We start from the raw sequence: 10181 nt of genomic DNA, 5'->3' as shown, positions 1-10181 counted from the left end.
ATCCCCTCTCGATAACTTTATCCTACCTATATTCCTCTTATATTCGACTTTGTCTTGTCATGATGAACACCAAACGCAGGAGGTGATAAATCATATCTTATTACGAATTTTATCCCGACTGTCAAATGCAGTCTTAAGGATAATTCAGATTCCCAAAATATGGTTTCTTCTATTCTAATTGAATTTTAGAATCAGTCATATGTTCAAAATTTCTTCCCTGCCTTATTTTTATATTTTGCTTTTGTGCGTCTTCTCAAGCAAAACCATGGTTGCCCCTTGCTTGTCATTAATGCTATAACACAGACAGGAAAGAGATGGAGAGCAATTATAAACAGAAACATCAATGGCGAGGTCATCGATTATGAGGAGGAGAAGGATGATTCGTGACATAGTGACTTATTGATTCAGGTAAGTGAATTCTCTCCCTTTTACGGTGATAATTGGAAGTGATTTTATTGATTCAGGTAAGTGAATTATCTCCCTCCGATGGTAATAACTAGTTAAGTCCACCATCAACAAATGAGGATCTGAAGATAGTTAACACACACGTACCTTGTGATCCTTTCATTCCAATTTTTGAAATTCGACGTCTTGTAAGCGAGTTTTTGGTGAATTCTTGTCGTTTGTGTTATTTTCAAATTCGTCTTATCAAATCAAGAATATATTATGAATTTGTGGTTCCATACTCTTTATGGAAAATACTTATGAATTTTTCGGTTGCCTATTTAGAGAAATCTTTAATCTGGCATTGAGATTTTGTGTGGCTGCTTAGAAAGAGAAATAAAAATGAAAACTGGAAAAGAAACGGAAAGAAATCGGGCTAACATTTTGTTTTTGGCGGAATGAAATTTAAGGCGACCACATGTCTAGTTGAAACAGGACATCGAATTATAAGGCATTCGATTAAATATATTATCTTTACATTTCATATGGGACCAAAAAGAAAAAGGAATATGTCGTCATCTTAGGAGTCAAATCCAGGATACGATACAGGTGTTCGTAATTTTGACACTGAGTCATCTCAGCTCGGATCGTGACTTTGTTTTGCATTTCTCACTCTCTGTTCGCCGTTTATGTTCCATGTTGAGTTGCTGCTCTATTTAACCAGTACACCAAGTATCCGTGTTATTTTTATTGAATACCTAAGCTAGAAACGTGACTTACATTGATAAGATACTTGGATTTTGTTCAAGTTCGTTTTCATGATTGACAATGAAATCGTGAATACAGATTGCATATAATTGATCCTCGAATCTTCAACCTACTCTCATTTTGATTAAATAGTGATGTGCATGCTCGGTTCTCTCCTTGCATTGCCTATTGTTGTTGTACATTATTCGAATAAACTCAATATCAACCTATTGTTTTTGTAGATATTCAGAATGTATTGGAGTCATGGCTATAAATCTTGTCTATGCTTCGAATTTGCTGAATTCCTCGTCACAATTGTTATTCATGCCATGAATTGGTTGGATTCATGATTATATAAGTTGTCCATGGTTTGAATTTGTTTGCTTGGTGCTCATGCTTGCTATTCGTATTCATTTTTTTTTTCGAATAATGATGGTTTGGTCTCATTTTGATATTGCTTTGGTAAATAAGCAACAATATTCACGTAGGGGGAAGTTGGGTAGAATTTATATTTGCTTCTTTGCTGCATCTTTGTATATCCATAGCTTAAATACAATTTTGATTTAGGAATACAGTGGGTAAGAAGTTCTTGGATTGGATTTTCATGTTATGCGAGGAGCCATAAACTATGGCATCCAATATTGTAAATTTCTCGTTGTATTATTCTCGTTGTATTAAAAAGATATATGTGTAAGTGCTAGTATGAACACTTAGAGGGAGTGAATATGAACAGTTAGAGGGGGGGTGAATAGGTGTGAAGAAATTTTTTCGCAAAACATAGTAAAATATTTTGCTTTTGAATATGAGTCTGAAGCAGAATAGATTTTTGAGCTAGTTTAGACTTTAACAATTAAATAGAACTACAAATAAAATAAAGGAGTTCAAGAAAGAGAATAGTAACATAAAATTTATAGTGGTTTGGCTTAGATCAAACCTATGTCCACTCTCCCACGCTAACAACATTCTAACTAGATTCCACTATGCAATCAATAAGAGATTACAACTTTAAGTGCAAACACTCAATGGTAGATTATACTATCTCACTAAATCACTCTTTTGGTATTTCTCTCACGATCACAAATGTTTAAGCTCACAAGAGACAAGTATATGATCGAAGGTCGCTCAGACTTTGGAATTATAAATTCTACGCTCCGTCTCTTACTTGCTCATCGGTCCTTGATCTCTTTAAATACTCATCCACTTCCAAACTAGCCGTTGGATAGTATCTAGAGAATTGTCTTCTAATCTACCTATTGGACAAATCTATATCTAGAAGATTTAGTAGCCGTTGAGTGATAGAAGTAGAATCCCAAATTGATTCTAATCGCCCATACAAACAGAATATTGGTTTCCATAAGTAGAGCCTATTCTCCATTTAGAAAGTTCTTGTCTTCAAGATCCAATTGTTAATCAATTAGATTGAGTCAATCAAATCTATATTGATATGAAATCCAACCAGATCACTAGCCGATATATGTTTGGGGCTTGTGTTACGTTCTCTCAAGTTGTTTCATTTTGAACATGCTTCGTTCTGAATCTGCTACATTCTAAACTTGTGTCTCGTTCTGAACCTTATCACGTTCTGGACTTGTGTTTCGTTTTGGATGTAAAGTCTAAGAGTGTTTTGTCCGAAGTAAAGTCTGAGTGTCTTAAGACTAAAATAAAGTCTGGGTGTCTTACATATGAAATAGAGTCTAAGTGTCTTTAGTCTAAAGTAGAGTCTGAGTGTCTTCAGTCTAAAGTAGAGTCTACAATTTGGATGTCAGTCTGAACTGAAGTAAACTTTACAATCTGGACATCAGTCTAAACTGAATAAATTTTATAATTTGGACGTCGGTCGAACATATTCTACGCTTCCGAACATATTTAGGGCCCGTTTGGTTCGGCTTTTGGGGAATGCATTTGCGAAATGCAAATACCTTTGGGTAAAGGGTTTTCTAAAATGCAAATGTCGTTTGGTAAAATTTGCATTGAGAAACAACTTTGGCCAAAATACCGTTTGGTAAAATTTACATTTGTAATTAACTTTTATTAAATTAAAAAAGCAAAAAATATAATTACATTTGTAATTAACTTTTATTAAATTAAAAAAGCAAAAAATATAATTACATTTGTAATTAACTTTTATATAAAAAATATAAACATATAAACATAAATATATTTATTAAACATAAAAAATATATAAAAAAAATAGATATGTTTATATATATATTAAAAATAAAATATATTTACATAAAAAATGGATATGTTTATATCTATATAAAATATATAAAATATATATTTAAATATATATTATATTTTTTTATAAATATATATTTATTAAACATAAAATATAAAAAATAGATATGTTTATATTTTTATATAAAAAATAAAAATAAAATATATTTTTATATATTTATACGGATTTTGCCCGAATTCGGCGGCCGAACCGCCTGAATAAAAATATGTTTATGTTTTTTATAAACATATTTTTATATAAAAATATAAAAATATAAACATAAAATATATTTATTAAACATAATATATATATATATATATATAATAGATATGTTTATATAAATATATATTTATATAAAAACAATAGGAAAAAAAAAGATATGTTTATATTTATAAATATATATATTTATTAAACATAAAATATATTTATATAAAAAAATGGATATGTTTATATCTATATAAAATATATATAAACATAAAATATAAAAAAATAGATATGCTTATATATTTATATAAAATATAAAATATATATTTTATATAAAAATATAAATATATTTATTTTTATATTTATTTTTATTCATGCGGCCGATTGGCTTCTCCACGAAAAGATGAACAATACTAGAAGTTGCATTCCGAAGATGCAACTTGCCAAAAGACCTCAAGAGCTACATTGGGCTAAAGGCCCTTAGAGCTACTTGGAGATGCACGGTGCATCTCGGCCAAAGTCGAGCAAAAAACGAACCAAACAACTTTGCATTTGGCCAAGGGACTTTAGAGCCCAAATGAGCATTCAAATGCTGAACCAAACGGGGCCTTAGACTTAAGGTCTGGACACAGTTTGAATAAATTCAGCTTTAGCATAGAGTCTGTTTTTTGATTATTTCAAATATAGACTTTGATAATATCATTTACATATTTTATCATCTGCATATTCTATTACTCAACCATTAAACACGTTAGTAGTCTTTGATTTATTTTGTCATCTTCAAAACATCATAAGGGATTTCCCTAACAATCTCCCCAATTTTTTTATGATGACAAAACAATCTCTGAATATGCAATTGTGTAATCATGCTTTTAAAGATATTAATAAATCAAGGCAATCTTAAGCACATAAATAATCTTTAATTATGAGTATTCAAAGAATGTAATTCAAATTAGAAGATAGTAGTAGATAGCAAATAGATTGAGCATAAAAATATATAAAAAGAAATAATCGCAGTTCAATATTATATAATAAATAATATCAACCAATCAACACATATGCATATTTATATTCTCTCCCCCTTTTTGTTATAATCAAAAAGCGATAACAATGGAAAAAGAGTCACGTAGAGAATATAAAATGATAAAAAATATCTTGCACAATTAAAAAAAATCAGTATTTATAAAGTAAGTCAAATATTAAAGATATGCAAATAGTACACTTCGATCATATATATTAGCAAATATCCAATAAAAATCACGGATGCATTATAAAATTCACTTTACCCATTTTGTCATAATAAAATGATAATATCAATAAGAGATTTGTTGATGACAAAATGTAATAAAAGATGCACTAACCAGATTTGTAGAACTTGGTAAGTTCTAAACATATTTACCTTTTCATTCCTTCCATAATAATCAAGATCACGATCGATTCAAAAAGATTTTTCCATAATTGATCAATGCTCCCCCTCAATTTGTTGCCTTTTTGAGGTGATCACGATTCTTTCCATTTATTTTAGATTCACTTTCTCTCTCTGTCAATATTTGCGAAAACTTTGCACAAGGAAGATAATCTTGAGCCTCCAAAAAAATAGTGTAAAATCTCCCCAATTTTCAAATCTAGCTTTCCAAAATTTATATGGAAGATTCTTTTGTCACCTGCAAATTCTTGTATAATGGATAACAATCATTGCAAAAATATCACGTAATACCTTCCTCTGATTTGTGAATCAAACTAGCTAGATATAAGATATATTCTAAGAACATAGCAAGAATATCCATGATTATGCAATAATATTTTTCAAGATCAAGGGGATTTCCTTAAGCATAAATTTCAAAAATATATTATTGATGCATTTCGCAAAAAGAAAGTAGATATTTTTATCACGTGCCAAATCAAGCAATTAAAAAAAATGCCTTATGTCTATAACAAAAGATATTTGCAATTCATAGGCAATCATCTAAAATCACGATAAATGTATGTAGAGATTTGCAAGGCAGGATAAAAAAAAAAATTCTCTTATCCAAGGTATATGTTTGCAATATACCATTGATTAAAAAAAATCATTACCAATCTTCGCATGAGATACCTTTTTGATTGCACCTACGTAAATTCGCAATCATTCTTCCCTTATAGAATTTCCTGCAATGCATTCATTTTCTTTTTGGTATCCATCAATTTGGATCCTTCCATTTTGTTAGATCCAAAAAGAAAACCTTAAAGAATAATCAAATATTCTTTCTAAACTCATCATAACAAATATTTAAGGAAAAAATATTATGCACAATAATATCTTGAAAAATAAATTATGACTTAGTCAAAGCACAATAAAATCAGAGAGAATAAAATCCTTGAGTATCTAAGGAAATAATATTTTGCATAATAAATTAAGATCACGTAAAATGAATTTTCACTTTGCAAAATATGACAGAATCTAATAGTGTAAAATCAATTCAAATAAATTCATTTGTCTCTAAGCAAAATATCAAAAAATAATCATATGTATTATATCAAATCTCAACTCACAAATCACAAAAATAAATCGCACAATTTTTTCTTCAATAAAACAAATCAAAGAATATGATCATTATAAAATCCGAATCAACCGAGGATATATCAAATATCAAGTATAATGAGAATTTTTAAATTGTGTACTAAAAAAAAAAATGCTTACCAAATTCTCTTTCTTATTTTCTTCCTTTATTTCCTGCAAAAACAACTCACATTTTCTTTGGTATCCATATTTTCTTGGGTCCATGAGAATTAGTAGAGTATGCTGTTTTTACCAAATCTTTCTTAATAGGTCTTCAGACTTTAGGATATTCTTCCTCAAAGTGTTCTGAGTCTCCACAATTTGAACACTTGAGGGCATTTCGATCAACAGGTTTCGTAAAAATCCTTTGAAAATGTTTCTTGTACGCAAGTCTAGGGGTCTTTGTCTAAGCCTCTCCTTGACTTTAGGAAAATTTATTAGAGAATCACTTTCCTTATTGAAGCCAAGTCCTGACTTGTTATAGTAAGGTACTTGTATATAAATGATATGCTCTAATGTTTTTGAATCCTTTAAAATTTTTGTTGAATATTTGAAAATTCCTTTTTAAATAATCATTTTCTTTGACAAGTAAATCTTGACTTTCTTTCATTTGTAGAAAATCTTTTTGCAAAATTTCAAACTTTTCTTTTCGAGAATGATCCCGTTGCCTAAGCCGTGAATTCTCATTTTTTAGTTCAGTGATCCTTTTAAGAGAAGATTTGAAATTTAAGCAAAGCTCATCTATATAGGCCCCGTTTGGTTCAGCATTTGGGAAAAGGCTTTTCCCAAATGCAAATGTCTTTAGCTCAAAGAGCTTTGAGGGAACGCAAGACTGTTTGGTAAACTATAACTGGAAAGTGTTTTGGAGAAATGCAAGACTGTTTGGTAAACATATACTTGAAAAGCTCTTTGGTGTGACCGAATTAAAATTTTTACTTTTAATATTTTAAAAATTGCAAAAAAGAAATAATGACTATATAACATTTTACATTTTCATATTGAGAGTAATGTAAAAGATACATATTAGTAAATTTATTTAAAAATTATATTAAAAGAATTTGATTATAGATTAAATGCAAAACTCAACTTTTGGCCGGGGTTCTTTTAGGTTTGTTTTCAACTTTGAATTTTTTTAATTATTATAGTATTAATCATTTTCGTTAATTAATGATCATTTTAGTGTATTGATAAAAAGTTGGGTTATTAATTATTAAAAGATAAAAATGATATAGAAAAAAAAGATGAACTTATTCGGTGGACGACGAAGCGACCGATTGTGGATACTAATTTTTTTGAATAAGCACTGCATATAAAAATGAAGGTCATCATTAAGAAAAATAAAACAAAGTTCCTCTCATACAAATTTGACTAAAAAGAGTCATTTCATAATAGTACACATGGTCATATATGTCCGGAAAAAAGAAATATGTTATACTTAATATTACAAACCTCAATGATTTTGTAAACTTATGGCTATTTCATCACGTAAATGTGCCATGTCTGAAGATGCATACGGATTTGAAGCACCCACCCCTTCATTTGCATCCTCATCGTCAACTGAATATTCATAATTGAGATCCAATTCTGCTTGTTCAAAATCCGTATCAGTCACGTTATTTCTCCGTATATAATTGTGCAAAGTCATTGCTGCTACCACAATTTGCACTTGCTTTTCATATGGATAACTTGGCATATGAGTTAAAATCCCCCACTTCTGTTTTAATACACCAAAGGCTCGCTCAATTGCCGAGCGTAACGAGGAATGAGCACGGTTGAACACTTCTCGATATCCCGTAGGTGAAGGACCTCCTCGAAACTCTGGCAAATGATATCTAACTTCTTTATATGGCCCCAAATAACCAGTCGGATTTGGATATCCAGCATCTACTAAGTAATATTTACCTATATAAATATATTGTAAATTTAATCAACATATGCCAATTAGATTTATGGATGTATCTAAACCATTGAATAACATACCTGGAGGAGGATGGGGAAAATGTGCATCACGTCTTCCAATAGCTTCATAAAAGATACGGGTATCATGAGTTTGTCCCTCCCAACCGACCCAAACATAGACAAATTCCATATTAAAATTACATATGGCTAACATGTTTTGAGTTGTTGTTTCTTTTCGACCAATAAAACGAATTTGATCAAACGCAGGTACAACCGCTGGAATATGTGTACCATCAATAGCTCCAATACAATCCTTAAAATATGGATAAAATCGTCGATCTTTCTTGATATTCTCTGGAACTTTTCTATATTGTGGATCAATTGGTTGGATCAAATCTTTTCCCATATCACATACTTTATCTAAAACTAAGCTGAAGTGCCTACTGATGGTTTCTCCGGAGCGTTGAAAACGCTCTTGTGCTAATCTATTAACTATACCATGTCCTAGAACATGAAGAAACATACCAACCATTTCTCTAACATCGGTATTCCTAGATCCTCGAAGGCCATAACGTGTTACTAAATCATGCGTTAAATTGTTAAATACAATCTTATGCATTCTAAACATATTGTAGCACCTTATCGGATTAGCATCTTCGCTAATCAACTCTTTTAACCATACATATCCGTATATGTTGAGGTCATGCAAGGTTGTTTGCAAATGTTGGTCGCTTGATAAAGAATTGCGGCTTCAGTGACCGAGATAAGATCACGTAATTCATTTTCTTCTTACTCATGATTTTTCTTTGTATGTGAATCATCCATAACTACTTCAAGTAACAAAATATAAAGAAAAACAATGTATTAACCATCACATATATGCAAACTATCACATTAAGAGAACACCAAATGAAAACCATTATAACATCAAACATTAATTGAAATTAGGTTCACAATAACTGCAAATAAAGATCCATAGATAGAAATAAAGTGGAATGACTAAACTTTAAATATTAAAACAATAAGATGCTAACATCCTATCCAATACTTGATTCTTTTCTCGACTCATATTTGAGATACTTTACTTTCTTTGCATTATCCTTTAAGCTCATAAAAACTTGCTTATTGTCTATCTTTTCCTTTAAATGAGAAATTGCAAAAAAGTACAAGTTTTCATCTTCCACAATCTCAGGAATATAATCCAATATCTCTATGAGATCCTCATAAGGACCGACTAAACTGGTTGCTTTGGATGCAACACTAGTGGTGCTTCTACTCTCAACAACTGTAAGCAACCTGTTAATTTGTGTTCCGAGCTCCTCTCTTGTGTTCAATTTCTTATCTTTTTTTCCTCGAGCTTGCATCTTTGAAGTCTATGCGGCTCTCTTACGAGTTTGAGTTCCAGTTAGTTCAACGGTTTCATCCACATGATCCTCAAAGTTTTCATCAGTAGACCCTACAATATCATCGATACCAGGTTGTGTGGTCTCCATATCATTATCAACACATAAACCTTGTGCAGAATTTCATGTGATTCCTCCAGTAGCAACTGTATCTCTGAACATCATATCTAACTTTACTTCAAGATCAGGATGTATGCCTTTCATCCTAAAAGCCTTAAACTTTGGATTAGCCTGTTGTCATGAAGCATTTGCATAAGTTATATTATTAAATGTGAGCTTAACATGAAAGTAAAAAAAGAAGTGAGGAAAACCTGAATTTTACTCTCCCACCATTCGTCACTCGCATCAATGGTTTTCTTCCTTGAATCCCATCCTAATCCAGTTTCATTGTAAAGCAATGACCTCCATCTTTCCAATCTTCCTGAGGTTATCCCACTTACTCTTCATTTTATGTTTATCATACTTTTTGCCCGTTAGCTCCTCAAACTTACTAATTATGACTGTCCATCCATCTCTTTTGTTGTTTGCAGGACGATTGCCTTTTTCAATTTGTTCGATGCATAACTTACAAACGATTTCTACATCTTCCGAGCTCCAAAATGCCTTTTCCTTTGATGAACTCATCTACTAGTAAAGAACAAATTTAAGAGACACAAACAAACAATATCAACCACTCAAGCTCTCTCTTATTAAAAAACTAGAAGATATTCACTTAAAGAAAAGAAAACTAATATTGAGAAAAAATAAGGACACACAAAAACATTATACTTAAAAACAAAGTAGGATG

The sequence above is a fragment of the Eucalyptus grandis genome, chromosome 3 (genome assembly GCF_016545825.1).
Source record: "Eucalyptus grandis isolate ANBG69807.140 chromosome 3, ASM1654582v1, whole genome shotgun sequence".
NCBI lineage: Eukaryota > Viridiplantae > Streptophyta > Magnoliopsida > Myrtales > Myrtaceae > Eucalyptus > Eucalyptus grandis.
The sequence above is the reverse complement of the archived record's forward strand: the minus strand, read 5'-3'. Positions refer to the sequence as shown.